Source organism: Ovis aries, chromosome 1, assembly GCF_016772045.2.
Source record: "Ovis aries strain OAR_USU_Benz2616 breed Rambouillet chromosome 1, ARS-UI_Ramb_v3.0, whole genome shotgun sequence".
Lineage (NCBI taxonomy): Eukaryota > Metazoa > Chordata > Mammalia > Artiodactyla > Bovidae > Ovis > Ovis aries.
This window is the reverse complement of record NC_056054.1, coordinates 100,314,823-100,335,874: the sequence shown is the minus strand read 5'-3', so window position 1 is coordinate 100,335,874 and position 21,052 is coordinate 100,314,823.

Here is a 21,052-nt window from a genome sequence, read left to right as displayed (position 1 = left end):
GAACTTACTCAAACAGTCCAGGTGGTGACTCACTGCCTAGAAGAGAGAATCGATGAGGAGACAGAATTAGATGGGTTCAGTTTCCTAAAAGAGCAAGGAACTTCGTGACGTAAGTAACACAGATCCAGAGATAGTCTATTTTGATACTCACGTTTATTATCACTCTCTTGTCTTCTAACACACCGGTACTGAAGGTTCTTAAACAAACACAGAAGCTTTCAAGAATTAAAGTCAAAGTAATTTAGGGGAGAAGGTGGCCAGAACTCTTTTGGATCATTTCTCAGTTCTCCAGTTCACATTGCGTGGCAGATACAGTAGAAGAATCTTATAGACAGAAGATAGTTCCAAGTTTGTGGTCTGAACAATTTTAATTAAAAATTAAAATTTTAATTAAAAAGGAGTAAATTTGTGTCATGCACTGATTCCATGCTCAGAGCACTGCCTGGTACATAAATATTTGCTGATTGAATGAATGCATCTTGTCATTGGAACATTTATTTACTTTCTGCCTTTTCCCAGAATTTTAGGCTAGAAGAGTCCTCAATCATCATCTCAGCTCCCTTGTTATACCCTTTAAAGACTGAGTTTTGAGGGATTTATGGATTCTCCCTTGGCTAGGTATATAGCTGCTAAGCTAAACGAGGATAAAGACATAGGCACCACTGAACTTTCTCCTTTGGGTTCTCAAACATCATTGTACATCAGAATCACCTGGAAAGCTTGTTAAAATACCGATTATTGGGCCTCTGCCCCTAAAGTTTCTGATTCTGTAGGTCTGGAGTATGTCCAGAAATTTGCATTTATTTGATAGGTAAGAGGTCGATTTGCTTCTCGGGTAGCCCTAGTGGTAGAGAATCCACCTACCAGTGTAGGAGTCGTAAGAGCTACAGGTTTGATCCCTGGATCAGAACGATCCCCAGAGAAGAAAATGGCAACCCACTCCAGTATTCTTGCCTGGAAAATTCCATGGACAGAGGAGTCTGGTGGGCTGCAGTCATGGGGTCGCAAAGAGTTGGAGATGACAGCACACACACACACACACACAAGAAGTAGATTTATTAATATACTTTGCAAAGAGGTTGCAGGAAAATGGGGCACAAGAGGATGGTCATGTCCCAGGTCTTAGTCAAATTACTGGGGACAGGCTGTCAAGTGAGGGTCCTTGGATTGGCACAGGAAAGAATTCAAGAGCAAGCCATAGTAAAGTGAAAGTAGAGGATACATTTCATGGGCAGAATGTGGGTCCTTCTTGGAAGGTGAGAGCAGCCCAGAGATTTACATTTCTAACAGGTCACCTAGGGAGATGGTACTGGTCTGAGGGTCCACACTTGAGAACCAGTGCTGTATATCTACTGAAGGAGCAGAGGTGATAGAGTTTGCCTTTTTCTTTGTTTGGTTTGGCTGCACCACGTGGCTTGCAAGATCTTAGTTCTCTGGATAGGGATTGAACCTGGTCCATGGCAGTGAAAGCACCGAGTCCTAACCACCGGACCACCAGGGAATTCCCAGGAGTTTGCCATTCTCTGTAGAGATTCTAGCGAACTAGAATTGTTCTTTGCAGTCGCTTTTGCAGAGGTTAGCAACAATACCGTCACTAATTTACAAACATACATTGAGTGCTAGGCGATAGGGCAGACTCTAGAAATAAAAAATTAATAAGCCACAATCCCGGCCCTCAAGAATTTCACAGTCTCTTTAGGGGATGCAGATACCTTACCCAATTACCAGAATACAGCCATGAGAAGTTCTAAATAGCGGTGAAACAAAGTGTTATGGGAACCAAGAGGAACAGGTAATTAGTAGTGAGATTTTCTTTACCTGATGCCAGCAGTCTTGTGATGGTTGCATAGCCTGGGTCTATAGTTATATATAAGAACATAAAAAATGCCACTCCACAGCAGGCAGACCCATGCTTCACTGTCTCTAAGAGTGACACCAAAGAATACGTTGTGTCAAAGCAGGGTTCTCCTTAATATATTTAAGAAGCTGCCTTACCTTCAAGGAAGGATATCATGATGCATGCATGCTAAGTCATTCAGTCGTGTCCGACTCTTTGCGACCCCATGGACTGTAGCAGAGGTGATGGAATTCCAGTTGAGTTACTTCAAATCCTAAAAGATGATGCTGTTAAACATTTCTAGCAGGTCAATATTGCTGGTCAACATGCCAGCAAATTTGGAAAACTCAGCAGTGGCCACAGGACTGAAAAAGGTGTTTTCATTCCAATCCCAAAGAAAAGCAATGCCAAAGAATGCTCAGACTCCCGCACAATTGCACTCATCTCACACGCTAGCAAAGTAATGCTCAAAATTCTCCAAGCCAGGCTTCAACAGTACATGAACCGTGAACTTCCAGATGTTCAAGCTGGATTTAGAAAAGGCAGAGGAACCAGAGATCAAATTGCCAACATCCGCTGGATCATCGAAAAAGGAAGAGAGTTCCAGAAAAACATCTACTTCTGCTTTATTGACTATGTCAATGGCTTTGATGGTGTGGATCACAACAAATGTGGAAAATTCTTCAAGAGATGGGAATACTAGACCACCTGACCTGCCTCTTAAGAAATCTGTATGCAAGTCAGGAATCAACAGTTAGAACTGGACATGGAACAACAGACTGATTTCAAATTGGGCAAGGAGTACATCAAGGCTGTATATTGTCACCCTGCTTATTTAACTTCTATGCAGACTACATCATGAGAAATGCTGGGCTGGATGAAGCACAAGCTGGAATCAAGATTGCAGGGAGAAATATCAATAACCGCAGATATGCAGATGACACCACCCTTATAGCAGAAAGCAAAGAAGAACTAAAGAGCCTCATGGTAAAAGTGAAAGTGGAGAGTGAAAAAGTTGGCTTAAAGCTCAACATTCAGAAAACTAAGATCATGGCATCTGGTTCCATCTCTTCATGGCAAACAGATGGGGAAACAATGGAAACAGTGAGAGACTATTTTCTTGGGCTCCAAAATCACTGCAGATGGTGACTGCAGCCATGAAATTAAAAAGATGCTTGCCCCTTGGAAGAAAAGCTATGACCAATCTATGCAGCATATTAAAAAACAAAGACATTACTTTGCTGACAAAGCTCCATCCAGTCAAAGTGATGGTTTTTCCAGTAGTCATGTATGGATGTAAGAATTGAACTATAAAGAAAGCTGAGCACCAAAGAATTGAAGTGTTGGATAATTAATGTTGGAGAAGACTCTTGAGAGTCCCTTGGATTGCAAGAAGATCAAACAAGTCAATCCTAAAGGAAATCAGTCCTGAATATTCATTGGAGAGAGTGATGCTAAAGCTGAAACTTTAATACTTTGGCCACCTGATGTGAAAAACTGATTCATTAGAAAAGACCCTGATGCTGGGAAAGATTGAAGGCAAGAGAAGGGGACGACAGAGGATGAGACAGTTGGATGGTATCAGTGACTTGATGGACATAAGTTTGAGCAAGCTTCGGGAGTTGATGATGGACAGGGAAGCCTGGTGTGCTGCAGTCCATGGGGTCGCAAAGAGTCAGACATGACTGAGCGACTGAACTGAACTGGACCGTAGCCCACCAGTCTCCTCTGTCCATGGGATTCTCCAGGCAAGAATACTGGAGTGGGTTGCCATTTCCTCCTCCATGGGATCTTCCCTCCTCCAGGGATTAAACCCAGGTATCTTATGTCTTCTGCATTGGCAGGCGGGTTCTTTACTGCTAGCACCACTGTGGAAATTATAATAATTTGTTCCAGCTGCTCTGGTGGCCTCCTCATTCTGCCTGACTTTTCCCTTTTCTTTTTATTCTCTACCATTCATCTAATTCAAGTGAAGGTTTTGTGTGACAACCCATACAAAAGACACTAACACTTAAGCTACTTCCTTTCAATAGTGAGAAGATTCTTGTTAAAGATATTTTTTTCTTTGATTTTTAAAGAATTGTTATGTGCGAATTGCTGTAGGAATGGGAATCAGAGAACAATATAGCAAAATGAGATCTTGTGACCACAGGTAGCTTATTACTGGCTTAGTGCTGTGCTCAATCGCTTCAGTCGTGTCTGACTCTTTGTGACCCTATGGAGTGTAGCCTGCCAGGTTCCTCTATGGGATTCTCCATGCAAGAATACTGGAGTACGTTGCCATGCCCTCCTCCAGGGGATCTTCCAGACCTAGGGATGGAACCCTTGGTTCCTGCATCTCCTGCATTGCAGGCAAACTCTTTACCTCTGAGCCACTGGGATGCCCCTATTACTGGCTTAATCATCCCCCAGATAATTAGTCTGTTCTCAGATCAGATTGTGACAAATGATTTGGTTTTCTTTGAAACCTTAAAGCAAAAGGACAGGCTGTGCTTTCACTGACATTTTATTTGCTTCTAAATATCTATACTTTTTTCTTTTTTTAAAGCATGAGTTGAAGGGTAAAATGACTTGGCTGGGGTCATATAGAAATATTACTAGGACAAAGAATCAAGCTCTGACAGACTCACTGCTCAAAATGCATTGAGACTTTAAAAACAAAACCAAAAATTTTAAACACTGGTGACATTTTTGACTCTGGCTACTTCTGCGTATTCCTTGCAGCTGATGGGGAGGCATTGCTTTGAGGAGGAAATGCAAAATCAACAAACCTTTTTTTTTTTTTTTTTAAGCTTCAAGTCATTTCTGGGCAACATCTGCAAACGTGAAATGCAGTTATTAATTCTCCCCATTTTCCTCACTTTCTACTATCGAATATGCTTATTGTTTCATGTGTTTGATTTAAATAGCGCTGTCACAAGTTGGTTACAAATCCACACACATGGGGAAGAATTGACTGTTTACTCCTTTTTTAAAAAATGAAAAGGAATGTTGGAGTTGACTCCAGAATGGTAGAGAATATCAGATCTTAGCAATGTCTTGTCTCTTTTCCTCTTAAATATTATTTAAAAAATAATACCTGATTATTTTAAGGAAAAGAGAAGATTCAAAATAGCAAAAAAGAAAAATAATGTCACTCAAAATTCTCCCAATTAGAGATAAGCCTATTACCATTCTGCTATCTTACGATTTTTTTCTATGAAGCTAAACTAAATGCACATATTTTGTGTGTATACATTTTTGTTTTACAAAAATAGGACCAAACTATATACATAATTGTAACCTTTTCCCTTGACACTATTTGGTGAACACTTTTCTGTATCAGTAAGTGTATATTTCTGTCAGAAATTTAAACTGCAAAGTATTGTATAATAGAAACCTATTTAAACAATCCTGTGGCTTTGGAGTGGTAGTGCTTGTGGTTTTTTTTTTTTTCAGTTTTTACCTGTGACAAATAATACTTCAATTAGAATATTTTTGTTCATATATATTTACACATTTGTTGAACTATTTTCTAGAAGTAAAATCAAAAGAGGGTGTATCCTTTAAAAAATTATGAAAATTTCACACTCATTTTTTTTTGTTAAAGTCAGGTTTCTGGAGGTATAACTTATGTACAGTAAAATTCACTAAAAAAATGTAGAGTCCTATGAGTTTTGACAGATACATAAAGAAGTGTAAGCACCACCATAATCAAGACATCACCCTGTCCCTGACATAATTCTTGACCTGTTTCTGACCTTACATGTTTGCCTTTCCCAGATTGTCTTATGGGTTAAATTAGCAAAGTGTCTGCCTCCAATGCGGGAGACCCCGGTTCGATTCCTGGGTCGGGAAGATCCCCTGGAGAAGGAAATGGCAATCCACTTCAGCACTCTTGCCTGGAAAATCCCATGGACAGAGGAGCCTGATAGGCTACAGTCCATGGGGTCGCAAACAGTTGGACACGACTGAGCAACTTCACTTCACTTTGTAGCCTTTTGACACTGGCTTCTTTCACTTAGCATTCATTCATGTTGTTGCGTATTAGAAGTTTGCTTCATTTTACTGCTGAGTTTTTCCATTATATAGATATTCACAGTTGGCTTATCCATTTACTAGCTGAAGAATCTGTGGGTCGTTTTTAGTTTTCAGCAACTGCAGGTAAAACCATTCAAGTACAGGTTTTTGAGTGGACACGTGTGTTTATTGTTCTTGACTAAATCCAGGGACCCCACAGTGACTGAGACAGAACTGTGTGTGAGCATCTCCTGTGGAGGTACGGGTCAGCAGTGGACTGTCACACGGACAGGGGCCCTGGGTGCAGCAGACTTGGGTATGGCATAAGCCCTCTTAGAGGAGGTCGCCATTAACCCCACCACAGAGCTGCCAGAACATACAGAGGACTGGGAAATAGACTTTGGGAGGGGACAAACAGAACCTTGTGAGCACTAGGACCCAGGAGAAAGGAGCAGTGACCCCACTGGAGACTGACCCAGACTCGTGGGTGTCCAGGAGCCTCTGGCGGAGGTGTGGGACGGTGGTGGCCTGCTGCAGGGCTGGGGGCACTGAGTGTAGCAGTACATGCTTGGGATCTTTTGAAGGAGGTCACCATCATCTTCATTACCTCCACCATAGTTTGGCCCCAGGTAAATAGCAGGGAGGGAACAAGCTCCACCCATCAACAGAAAATTGGATTAAAGATTTACTGAGCATGGCCCTGCCCATCAGACCAAACCCAGTTTTCCCCTCAGTCTCTCCCATCAGGAAGCTTCCATAAGCCTCTTATCCTTATCCATCAGAGGGCAGACAGGCTGAAAACCACAATCACAGAAAACTAACCAATCTGATCACATGGACCAGAGCGTTGTCTAACTCAGTGAAACTATGAGCGATGCCATGTAGGGCCACCCAAGATGGGCAGGTCATGGTGGAGAGTTCTGACAAAATGTGGTCCACAGAAGAAGTGAATGGCAAACCACTTCAGTATTCTTGCCTTGAGAACCCCATGAACAGAATGAAAAGGCAAAAAGATAGGACACTGAAAGATGAACTCCCCAGGTCGGTAGGTGCCCAAAATGCTACTGGAGATCAGTGGAGAAATAACTTCAGAAAAAATGAAGAGATGGAGCCAAAGCAAAAACAACACCCAGTTGCGGATATGACAGGTGATGGAAGCAAGATCTGATGCTGTAAAGAGCAATATTGCATAGGAACCTGGAATGTTAGGTCCATGAATCAAGGCAAATTGGAAGTGGTCAAACAGGAGATGGCAAGAGTGAACATCGACACTTTAGGAATCAGTGAACTAAAATGGACTGGAATGGGTGAATTTAACTCAGATGACCATTATATCTACTACTGCGGGCAAGAATCCCTTTAAAGAAATGCAGTACTTGGATGCAATCTCAAAAATGACAGAATGATCTCTGTTCGTTTCCAAGGCAAACCATTCAATAACACGGCAATTCAAGTCTATGCCCGATTAGTAATGCTGAAGAAGCTGAAGTTGAATGGTTCTATGAAGACCTACAAGACTTTCTAGAACTAACACCCAAATAAGATGTTCTTTTCCTTATAGGGGACTGGAATGAAAAGTAGAAAGTCAAGAAATACCTGGGGTAATAGGCAAATTTGGCCTTGGAGTACAAAATGAAGCAGGACAAATGCTAATAGAGTTTTGCCAAGAGAGTGCACTGGTCATAGGAAACACCCTCTTCCGACAACACAAGAGAAGACTCTACACATGGACATCACCAGGTGGTTGACACCGAAATCAGATTGATTATATTCTTTGCAGCCAAAGATGGAGAAGCTCTATACAGCCAGCAAAAACAAAACTGAGAGCAGACTATGGCTCAGATCATGAACTCCTTATTGCCAAATTCAGACTTAAATTGAAGAAAGTAAGGAAAACCACTGGACCATTCAGATATGACCTAAATCAAATCCCTTATGATTATACAGTGGAAGTGACAAATAGATTCAAGGGATTAGATCTGATAGAGTGCCTGGAGAACTATGGACGGAGGTTCATGACATTGTACAGGAGGCAATGATCAAGACCATCTGCAAGAAAAATGCAGAAAAGCAAAATGGCTGTTTGAAGAGGCCTTACAAATAACTGTGAAAAGAAGAGAAGCGAAAAGCAAAGGAGAAAAGGAAAGACATAAACGTCTGTATGCAGAGTTCCAAAGAATAGCAAGGAGAGATAAGAAAGCTTTCCTAAGTGAACAGTGCAAAGAAATAGAGGCAAACAATAGAATGGAAAAGACTAGAGATCTCTTCAAGAAAATTAGAGATACCAAGAAAACATTTCATGCAAAGATGGGCACAATAAAGGACAGAAATGGTATGGACCTAACAGAAGCAGAAGATATTAAGAAGAGGTGGCAAGAATGCACAGAAGAACTATACAAAAAGATCTTCACAACCCAGATAATCACAATGGTGTGATGACTCACCTAGAGCCAGACATCCTGGAATGTGAAGCCAGATGGGCCTTGGGAAGCATCACTAGGAACAAAGCTAGTGGAGGTGATGGAATTCCAGTTGAACTGTTTCAAATCCTAAAAGATGATGCTGTGAAAGTGCTGCACTCAATATGCTAGCAAATTTGGAAAACTCAGCAGTGGCCACAGGACTGAAAAAGGTCAGTTTTCATTCCAATCCCAAAGAAAAGCAATGCCAAAGAATGCTCAGACCACCACACAATTGCACTCATCTCACGTGCTAGCAAAGTAATACTCAAAATTCTCCAAGCCAGGCTTCAACAGTACATGAACCGTGAACTTCCAGATGTTCAAGCTGGTTTTAGAAAAGGCAGAGGAACCAGAGATCAAATTGCCAACATCCACTGGATCATCAAAAAAGCAAGAGCATTCCAGAAAAACATCTATTTCTTCTTTATTGACTATGCTAATGCCTCTGACTGTGTGGATCACAACAAACTGTGGAAAATTCTAAAAGAGATGGGAATACCAGACCACCTGACCTACCTCTTAAGAAAACTGTATGCAGGTCAGGAAGCAACAGTTAGAATTGGACATGGAACAACAGACTGATTCCAAATTGGGAAAGGAGTACATCAAGGCTGTATATTGTCACCCTGCTTATTTAACTTCTATGCAGAGTACATCATGAGAAACACTGGGCTGGATGAAGCACAAGCTGGAATCAAGATTGCAGGGAGAAATATCAATAACCTCAGATATGCAGATGATACCACGTTTGTGGCAGAAAGTGAAGAAGAACTAAAGAGCCTCTTGATGAAAGAGGAGAGTGAAAAAGTTGGCTTAAAGCTCAACATTCAGAAAACTAAGATCATGGCATCCAGTCCCATCACTTCATGGCAAATAGATGGGGAAACAGTGGTAACAGTGAGAGACTTTATTTTCTTGGGCTGCAAAATCACTGCAGATGGTGACTGCAGCCATGAAATTAAAAGACATTTGCTTCTTGGAAGAAAAGTTATGACCAACCTAGATAGCATATTAAAAAGCAGAGACATTACTTTGACAACAAATGTCCATCTAATCAAGGCTATGGTTTTTCCATTGGTGATGTATAGATGCGAGAGTTGGACTATAAAGAAAGCTGAGCACCGAAGAATTGATGCTTTTGAACTGTGGTATTGAAGAAGACTCTTGAGAGTCCCTTGGTCTGCAAGGAGATACAACCAATCCATCCTTAAGCAAATCACTCCTGAATATTCATTGGAAGGACTGATGTTGAAACTGAAACTCCAATACTTTTGGCCACCTGATGCGAAGAACTGACTCATTTGAAAAGACCCTGATGCTGGGAAAGATCGAAGGCTGGAAGAGAAAGGAACAACAGAGGATGAGATGGTTGGATGGCATCACTGACTCAATGGACATGAGTTTGAGCAAACTCCGGGAGTTGGTGATGGACAGGGAGGCCTGGCATGCTGCAGTCCATGGGATGTCAAAGAGTCAGACACGACTGAGTGACTGAATTGAACTGAAATAGGTAGTGCTGGGTTGTGTGGTAACAGTATGTTTAGTTTGCAAAAACTGCCAAACTGTTCTTCCTAGTGGTTGTACTATTTTTCATTCCTGCCAGCAACGTATGAAAGCTCCAGTTACTCCAGCACTTGATATGTTGTTGTTGTTCAGCAGCTCAATTGTTTCCAGCTCTTTGTGACCCCATGGACTGCAGCACACCAGGCTTCTCTGTCCTTCACCACTCCCAGAGCTTGCTCAAACTCATGTCCATTGAGTTGGTGATGCCATCCAACCATCTCGCCCTCTGTCATCCCCTTCTCCTCCTGCCTTCAATCTTTCCCACACCAGGGTCATTTCCAATGAGTCAGTACTTCACCTCAGGTGGCCAAAGTATTGGAGCCTCAGCGTCAGCATCAGTCCTTCCAACGAATATTCATGATTATTTTCTTGTACTATTGACTTGTTTGATTTCCTTCCAGTCCAAGGGACTCTCAAGAGTCTTCTCCAACACCACAGTTCAAAAGCATCAATTCTTTGGTGCTCAGTTTTGTTTATAGTCCAACTCTCACATCCATACATGCCTACTGGAAAAACCATAGCTTTGACTATACGGACCTTTTCTGGCAAAGTAATGTGTCTGCTTTTTAATACGTTGTCTCGGTTTGTCATAGCTTTCTTCCAGGAAGGAAGTGTCTTTTAATTTCATGGCTGTAGTCACCATCTGCAGTGATTTTGCAGCCCAAGAAAATAACGTCTGTCACTGTTTCCATTGCACTTGATATAATCAATTGAAAAAAAAAAGAGTAACCATTCTGGTAGGTGTGTAGTGATATTTCACTTTGGTTTTAATTTAGGGTGTGTACTTTTTAAGGATTCTTGCTATATTTATTGCCATATTGCCTTCATTAAAGTTATACTCCTCCAGAGATATAGACACAAATTGTCATTCTCTTTTTTTTTTTTTTGGAGAGATAAACAAAGGACCCTGCAATTGGTTTTCCCCAACTAGGCAAAAATTCAGTATTTTTTCCCTCTCTTGTGACCTTTTAGCTATCACACAGACATAAATTTCACTTGTATCATGGTTAAATTTCTGTGCAATGAATCTTATCTTCTTATGGACTTTGAGTATAAAGTGAGAGATGTGCTCATTTGGAGAAAATTTTAGCTTAAAGACAAGTAAAGTCTACATTAGTGAGTATAGCATGCTTTTCAAATACACATATTGAAAATACCCATCATGCTATAAGAAATCATAATACTATAGAAATTTATACTAATGCAAACACTGCTGGTCAAAATAGCAAGCAGGAGAAGGTGCTAATTAAATAAATCACATTCCACTGGTCACCCAGCTTCTATCATATTTCAATTTCAGTAGGATTGCATTCATCCTTTGATTAGTAAGATTTTGATATTTTGTGAAAGCCATGGGTTTGATGAGCTGAAGTTAAATAGAAACACAACCATAGCCTTGGCAAAAATCTAAACTGTATTAAAAAAATAAAGAAACAAAGGAACATAGTTTTTGAAACACATGGCAGAAGAGTATACCAGAATCCTGCCCAAAGTTCTCTATCTTGTAACTGTAAGTTTAGATAAGGGAATCTAAACTTCTGCATAGCAAAATATGCCTATATTCTTTTTTCTCTTTTTTATTTTTTAAATTATGAAAGTATGATAACTCATTTACAGAACACTTGGAAAACACAGAACAAAGTTATGTATCAAAGTGAAAGTGTTAGTTGATCAGTTGTGTCTGACTCTCTGCGACCCCATGGACTGTAGCCTGCTGGGCTCCTTTGTCCATGGGATTTCCCAGGCACAAATGCTGGAGTGGATTGCCATTCCCTTCTCCAAGGGATCTTCCCAACCCAGGGATTGAACCTGGGCCTCTTGCATTTCAGGTGGATATTTTACCATCTGGGCTGTGGGGAATGCCCCCCAAATTACATGATTCTACTATACATTACAATTATTTTTTAAGTAGATAAATTGAGATTTTAGTTGGAGTTTCAATATCAAACTCTCAAAAATTAATATAAAGACAGAAAAGTAGAAGGATATATTAATAGTAGACCTGGAAAACACTATGAACCTATTCAACATAATAAAGACTTACACAATTTTCACACAACAGCAGGATACAAATTCTATTCAAGTTCCCATACACTATAAACCAGGAGACACTAGAACATATCCAGGGATATAAAGCAAGGCACAAAAATTTAATGGTCTGAAAGTATTGAAATAATCGATTCTGCTCTCTTATCACTGTCAAAATACACCTATATTCTTATCTTTACCACATAATAAGAAAAGCAGATACTGGTTTGAAGATAGCTGATCTGCTCAATATGTTTTGTTGTGTTTCCAGACAGTTCACAAGTCAGTTCTTAGCTTCCTTGTATTATTTGTAAATTTAGTTTTTATTTTTATCAAAATAGTAAGATACACAGTTTTAGAAGTCAAATAGATCAGTAAAAGTCACAATAAAACATTGTTTCCCCATGTCCAATTCCTACTTCCTAGAGACAATCACTGCAACTTTTAAACTATTTCTTTTAGTCCACAACTCCAAATTTCCAAAAATACGTTTATAGAGCTATTTTTTGATTTTTCAGTTTTAGATATTATTTGTGCACTTTCAACTATGAAAGATAAGGATTTACCTCTTTTACACAACACTCTTTCCCCTATACATTTTTTTTACCCTGTCCTCCTGATCCAATTATTAAACCACAATTGTAGTTAAATCAGCATTTAGTGTTTAAATTATCATCAATAGTTACAGTTGTGTCAAGGAGTGTTTTATATTTCCTTTCTTGTACAACTTTTAATCTACCCTTGAATTGATAATGATTTTTTTTTCCTTTTAGTTTAGTTTCCTAGTTGCTTATTCATCTCGAAACTCACTGTTGAAAGTGTAACGCCTTTCTCATTATTCTCAAACATATAAGGTAATTTATCATAATGTTTTAAAAAGAATTTTCCTCTTTGAACCCTCCATTCTCTGGTTCTGAATTAGATTAGCTTCTCTTTCTTGGGAGCTTTTTAATTTCTTTCCTTTATCCTAGATTTTCTGTAATTTCATGTTAGCATATCTTGGTCTTTTTATTTCTTGGAAGGATACTCAAGAGGCTCATTTGTTTAAAAGTTTATATACTTAAGCTCTGGGACAGTTTCTCATATTATTTCTCTAACAATTTTGTTTTATATGTTCTCTATCTGAGGTGCCTGTCAACTGTATGTTGAATCTTCTGGACTGATCTCTAATACCCTTAACTATTTTCTTCTATTTTTCCATTTCTTTGCTCTTTGTTCTACTTTCAGGGAGATTTCCTTAACTTTATCTCTTCCTTTCTTTTGAATTATTACATTGTGTTCATATTTTTAATTTTTACAAGCTCTTCTAAGAATGCCGTTTTTTTTTTTTTTTTTAAAGATTTGCTTTTTGGATGTGGACTATTTTTTTTTAAGTCTTCATTGAATTTGTTACAATATCGATTCTGTTTTACCTTTCGGTGTTTTGGTCATGAGGCATGTGGGCTCTTAGCTCCTTGACTAGGGATCAACCCCATACCCTCTGCATTGGAAGGCAAAGTCTTAACTACTGGACCACCAGGGTAAGTCCCAAGAGTGTTTTTCCTACAGCAGTATTTTGTTTTATTTTCATGAATACATTATCTTTTATGATATTAACTTAAGCTTTCTTTTGAAAATTGGTTTCTTCTGTATCCTTTCCTATTTTCTTTGAGTTCTTTTTCCTGTTTGTTTATTTTTGTCTTTTTTTTCATGTTAAGGGGCTTTCTAAAATATCTGTGATCTTTACCTATCCATTCACATTTAAGAGTGAGGCACATTAAAAACACTTAAAGGTGTGTGTAATCATGTATGAAAGTTGGTAGACTGCATGGCGGTGAGGGGATGGAACAGGTAATTTGGCCATTTCCTACCATTTTGTCAGGATATCTGGACTTGTGTCTTAGGCTAATCAGTTTCTCCAGAGAGGAAATCTCTAACTTTTTTACCTGAAGTTGCATCCAATTGTAAGATGGAGAAAAGAAAGGGGTTGATTTTTCAAGGAGAGTTTTCATTGAAATATAGATTTTTCTTTTTTCTTTTTTTTTTTTTTTTTTTGCCAGTTTTCATTACATCTAACCTACCTTAGTTATGCCTGGTATCTCTGAGTTTAGAGTGTTTTAGTTTGACCTCTATGGGCCAGAGTCGGGAAGGGAATTTAGTTGTTTTTCACATGACCTTTTGCCATTTCTTCTGTTTTAGCCTTACATTCACTCTCATCTTCAAGGATTCTTAGTGTCTCCAAATTCAGTATCTTTGTGGGGTTCTACAGTGTAAATCAGATTGTCTTTCAATTTCCTGCAGACAGTAAAGTTTCAACTTTCTCCTCTCTGCTAGGGCAATTACCTCTAGTCTAACGGGATTTCTAAGGGGAATCCCCATAATAGCATTCTTGGACATTCCTGAACAAGTTGAGAAATGAAGCAAGAAGTCAACATGGAGGTCAATTATTACTTTTAGAGGCCTTGTTACTGTCAGAGGCCAGATTGGCAGGTGCAGCTTGGTGTGAGAGTCTGAGGGCCTGCTAACTGTTTTCCAGAGCCAGGCAGCCTGGACTGGGGCAGACCTCAGTGTGGAGGAGCATAGCAGAATGGGTGTGTGCTGATGAACAGGCTCCCTCTCCCAGGAGAACAGAGGATGGGAGAAGTGGGACAGTCCACTGAGGGTGGATGAACAGAGGACTGGGAGAGGCCCAGCTACACTAACTGAGCTCTTTTTGTCCTAAGAAGGAAAACTTCAGAAGTGAGGAAAATGCATTTCTGAACTACATGGTCCATCAGCTTTACAGATTCCAAAATTTTGTTGTGCTCTCTCATCAACTCTTTTCTCCTTGATCAGTCTTTTTGTTCTTTTGGGTTTAGGTTTATCCATCTAAAGTCATTATAATAGGTTTGGGAAAGAATGGAGTTAAGCAGGTACTGTATTAAATTCTCCATGTTTAACCACAAGTTTAAAGTTATTTTTTAAATGTTACCTTGTTATTGAGGTTACATATTTCTTTTAAGGCAAATATTTATTATCTATGCTACTGGAGAAAAGCACTGATGTAATAATTCTTAGAGTGCAAGATCCCTAAATCATTTCTATTTGCAAATCTATTTACAATATGGATTTATTTCTAGGAGACTTACTCTCCTAACTTTGTTTGCCTTTGACTAATGTTAAAACTGATTTGTACTTTCTTAACATGTAAAGAGGTGACTCAAACTGGGAAATCTCAACCTAGAATTTTAATCTGTTGCAGATATTTCACAGAATTTGGTATTCACACACCAGTAGTCAAGAATTTATTGATGTATGTTTCCCTCTTCTCCACTCACTGATAATCCCTACAGAGAAAAGAATCCTAAATTTAAAAAAGAATGTGATTAGAAAAACCTAGAGAATGCATGGTAGTTCAAACATTATATAGTACTCATGGTACCAATCAAAACCTCTTCTCAAAAAAGTCTGATAAATATCTTCAACCAAGTTTTAATAGAATGATTAACTATACTTATTAATTATCCTGTAGTTTTTGCATTTCAACACGGGTCATAAGATTGAATATCTATGTGTGGCATTTTGAGCATCAATGGTGGGTAAGGATATCTTAGGGAACGGAATATTTTGTGTACATGAATTAAACATGATTATAATGGTTGCCTTTGAAAATAGATTTGAAGTTTGATCAGAGGAACTGGGTTTGGGATTCATCTTCATGAAGCACTAATCATAAGACCTTGGGTTAGTTATTTATTGCTATTATTTAGTTATCTATTGCTAATAAATCACCCTAAAACTGAGTATTTTAAAATAACAACCACGCTGAATTCCCTGGAGGTCCAGTGGTTACAATGCCCTGCTTTCAATGCTGGGCCTGGGTTCGATCCCTGGTGGGGGAACTAAGATCCTGCAAGCTACATTCCGTGGCTGGAAAAAAAATAAAACTATAGCCATGTATTATTTACTCAAGATTCGGAAATTAGGGCAGGGCATGGCAGAATGGCTCATCTCTGGTCCATATGGTGTTGGCTTGACAAGGACTGAAGGATCCAAGATGGCTTCACTCACATGGCTGGGGCCTCCATTGGGCTGGGAGAGTTGAGGGATGTCTGGGCTCTCTCTCTTTATAGTCTCTCTTTATCTAGGGCCTGTCTCTATATATGGCCTCCCTCTCCTTCAGCATGGTTGAACTTCTTTATATATATAACAACTTACCTTGCCTTGGAGCGTGTTGACCTGGAAGCTTTCCATAGAACATCAAACGCTGCGCATTGTAGAATTATGTTCTTTCAGTATTCATCATCTATGCTGTTGTCAAGAGGGGAAGTGGTGACCCTGTTGGATGGTTTTCTGAAAATTTTCAGAGGTATGGGCAGGAAAAATTTCTGGTGGTTCCAAATCAGTCTGAACTCTGGAGAAAATGCACTTGCAGTGGTTGTACCAGCTTAGTTTTGTCTTAAGGCTGCAAGTAAACTAGTTTGGAAAAAGGAAAGGGAAAAAGTTAAGAGAAAGTGAAGTTTGAAGTCTTCCTTAACTCCTTTCTACACTGTCACCTATGCCCCAAGCAGGCATTAACCAAACTCTATTTTCTAATGGAAGTATGAATTTAAATTACCATCTGCAGGTTGAGACATGGTCAATTACTAAACATGTCTTGAGGACCCACCTTGTGCTCAGCCCTGTGCTAAGTCCTGTGAGTGATGCCAGAGGAAGCTGAGCTATTGACTTGTTTTCTCTCTGGAAAATTCCACTTTGGTTGGGCAAACCAGAATTAAATAACACCTATGAGTAAGAAATGGCAACCCACTCCAGTATTCTTGCCTGGAGAATCCTCATGGACAGAGGAGCCAGCAGGCTACAGTCCATGGGGTTGCAAAGAGTTGGACATGACTGAGCGACTAAGCACAGCATATGGATAGGAAATGGCAACCCACTTTAGTATTCTTGTCTGGAAAGTTCCATGGACAGAGGAACCTGGCAGCCTATAGTCCATTGGGTTGCAAAGAGTCAGACATGACTTACAAGGCAGCATAGGATAAATGTTGAATAAGTAGTTTAATAAGTTCTAATGATTCAGGGGAGGTAAAATTCTTTTTGGTTAAAGTAGGAGAAAAGCCGGGTGGTTTAGTCACTAAGTCGTGTCTGACTCTTGCAACTCCATGGACTGTAGCCCACGAGGCCCCTCTGTCCATGAGATTCTCCAGGCAAGAATACTGGATTGGGTTGCCATTTCCTTCTCCAGGGGATCTTCCCCACCCAGGAATCAAACCCGGGTCTCCTGCATTGCAGGCAGATTCTTTTCCAACTGAGCTATAAGGGAAGCCCAGAAGATCAGCCTAAGCAAAACTAAAAAGAGTAGAATGACTATCAGCTGTACAGAACAAAAGGATACTGGTGAGCCTTGATCAGAAAAATGTGATCTATGGGGTTATTCAGGGATTCCCAAGTGGTGAAGAACCCAGCTGCTGATCAAGGAGACACAGGAGACGAGGATTCAGTCCCTGGGTGGGAAGATCCCCTGAAGAAGGAAATGGCCAACCACTCCAGTATTCTTGCTTGGGAAAACCCATGAACAGAGGAGCCTGGCGGGTTACAGTCCATGAGGCTGCAAAGAGTTGGACACAACTGAGCTAGAGCTAGAGAGGGGGTTGTTCAAGCCACTATTGCTGTATGACAACTCCAAATTGGGAGGGTTAAAGCAGTAATGATCATTTCATTATTTCTAATGGCTTTGTGGGACAGGAATTGGAGACGGGCTCAGCTGGGTGGTTCTGGTTCAGGATTTCTTTTGTGACTGCAAATCAGACAGTGACTGGAGCTGGAAACATAGGGTCCTAGAGAAGTTGAGGGCTGGCTGGTTACCTCTCACCTCTTCATGATGGCCGGAGGCTTCTCCATGTGATTTCTCTCATGGGTTAGTTTGGGCTTCCTCAGAGGCCCCAACTTCCAAAAAATACTTCAACCTTACTTTCCTCCAGACTTTTGATTTCCTGCCAGCACCCCTCCCCCATGGACCAAATACAGGAAGTCATAGGACTTGATGCAGTTCATGTGGTTTTGGGTCACAGAGCAGTATGGAGAAGGGTGAAGAGTGGATTTGGAGAGGCAACAGAAAATATTCAGCAGCTGATAATTTTAGTTTTTGAACATTAAAGACATACTGAGTTAAATAATATCCTGATGTATGGTTCTTATTGGTGGATTAAAGGAGTGTCTGAACCGCCCTCTCATTCATTCCACTCCTTTGCTCCTAAATACTTAGTCTCACTCTTCATTGGCCACTTAAACCCCACCTCTTAAGCTCAGTTGTTGCTCAGTTGTGTCTGACTCTTTGAGACCCCATGGACTGCAACACACCAGGCTTCCCTGTCCATCACCAACTCCTGAAGCTTGCTCAAACTCATGTCCATCAAGTCAGTGATACCATCCAACCATCTCATCCTCTGTCATCCCCTTCTCCTGCCTTCAATCTTTCCCAGAGCCAGAGTCTTTTCCAGTGAGTCAGTTCTTCACATCAGGTAGCCAAAGTATCGGAGTTTCAGCTTCAGCATCAGTCTTTCTGATGAACCTTCAGGACTGACTTCCCTTAGGATGGACTAGTTGGATCTCCTTGCAGTCCAAGGGACTCTCAAGAGTCTTTCCCAACACCACAGTTTAAAGGCATCCATTCTTGGGCTCTCCGCTTTCTTTATGGTGCAATTTGCACATCCTTACATGACCACTGGAAAAACCATAGCTTTGACTAGTCAGACCTTTGTTGGCAAAGTAATGTCTCTGCTTTTTAATACGCTGTCTAGGTTGGTCATAACTTTTCTTCCAAGGAGGAAGCATCTTTTAATTTCACCATCTGCAGTAATTTTGGAGCACAAGAAAATAAAATCTGTCACTGTTTCCGTTGTTTCCCCATCTATTTGCTATGAAGTGATGGGACTGGATGCCATGATCTTAGTTTTCTGAATGTTGAGTTTTAATCCAGCTTTTAAAGCATCTTTTAAGTCACCATCTGCAGTAATTTTGGAGCACAAGGAAATAAAAATCTGTCACTGTTTCCATTGTTTCCCCATCTATTTGCTATGAAGTGATGGGACTGGATGCCATGATCTTAGTTTTCTGAATGTTGAGTTTTAATCCAGCTTTTTCACTCTCCTCTTTCACTTTCACCATGAGGCTCTTTAGTTCTTCTTTGCTTTCTGCCACAAGGGTGGCGTCATCTGCATATTTGAGGTTATTGATATTTCTCCTGGCAATCTTGATTCCAGCTTGTGCTTCATCCAGCCCAGCATTTCGCATGATGTACTCTGCATATAAGTTAAATAAACAGTGTGACAATAGACAGCCTTGATGTATTCCTTTCCCAAACTGGAACCAGTCGGTTTTTCCATATCCAGTTCTAACTGTTGCTTCTTGACCTGCATACAGATTTCTTAAGAGGCAGGTAAGGTGGTCTGGTATTCCCATCTCTTTCAGAATTTTCCACATTTGTTGTGATCCACACAGTCAAAGGCTTTGGGGTAATCAATAAAGCAGAAGTAGATGTTTTTCTGGAACTCTCTTCTTTTTTCGATGATCCAACGGATGTTAGCAATTTGATCTCTGGTTCCTTTGCCTTTTCTAAATCCAGTTTGAACATCTGGAAGTTCACGGTTCCTGTACTGTTGAAGCCTGGCTTGGAGAATTTTGAGCATTACTTTACTAGCGTGTGAGATGAGTGCAATTGTGCGGTAGTCTGAACACTCTTTGGCATTGCCTTTCTTTGGGATTGGAATGAAAACTGACCCTTTCCAGTCCTGTGGCCACTGCTGAGTTTTCCAAATTTACTAGCATATTGAGTGCAGCACTTTCACACATCATCTTTTAGGATTTGAAACAGCTCAAATGGAATTCCATCACCTCCACTAGCTTTGTTCGTAGTGATGCTTCCTAAGGCCCACTTGACTTCAAATTCCAGGAGGTCTGGCTCTAGGTGATATCTGCCTCATTATTTCAGCTTAAAATGTATTTCAGCTCATGAATTTGGCTTTTTACTTAACTATATTCCTTTTTTAAAAAGTTAATTAATTATATTTTTGGCTGTACTGGGTCTTTGTTGTTGTGTATGGACTTTCTCTAGTTGCAGTGAGGGAGGGCTACTTTTTGTTGAGATGTGCAGGCTTCTCACTGTGGTGGCTTCTCTTGCTGTACAGCATGGGATCCAGAGTTGTGGCTCAGTAGTTGTGGCACACCAGCTTAGTTGCCCTGCGACATGTGAGATCTTCCTGGACCAGGGATTGAACTTATGTCCCCTGCATTGGCAGGTGGATTTTTAACCACTGGACCACCAGAGAAGTCCTTTCCTTCATTTTTTTAAAAATTAAAATTAAAAAAATAAAGTATGATTGATTTACAATGTTGTGTTAGTTTCTGGTATACCGCAAAGTGATTGTTATACTGTACATATATAAATATACTCTTTTTTAATATTCTTTTCCATTGTGATTTATTATAGGATATTGAGTATACAGTTTCCTGTGCTATACAATATGCCCTTGTTGTTTATTCATGCTGTATGTAATAGTTTGCATCCCCTAATCCCGAACTCCCAATCCGTTCCTCCTCTGCACTGCCTACCCCTTGGCAGCCACAAATCTGTTCTCTATATCCAAGTCTTCTTCCGTTTTTTATATAATTTCATTTGTGTAATATTTTAGAGTCCACATATAAGCGATATCATATGATATTTGTCTTTCTCTGTCTGATTTACTTCACTTAGTATGGTGATCTCTAGGTCCACCCATGTAGCTGCAAATGGCATTATGTCATTCTTTTTTATGGCTGAGTAGTATTCCATTATATTATATATACATAATATACATCTTTATCCATTCATCTTTTGATGGACATTTAGGTTGTTTCCATGTTTGACTGTATTTCATTCTTTTATCCTTCACTTAAGCTCCATGCACTTATCCGCTAGCTTGGTGGAATTCTTCATTCAACCGCTTCCTAGGCACCTTTCTTTCTGTGCAGCAGCCTTATGGGGAATCTTTCCTCTCCAGCATCTTGTTTATCCTAGCTTCTTGACTGAGACTAGAAAGTTTCAAGGTATTGAGATATAAAGATAAAAGATGATATGAGGAAGGGGATAACAGGTATGGGGGTAAGGTCCACTTTCAGAATCCCTGTCTCGGCTTACCATGGCCTTTCCTCTCGTTCACTATTTCTA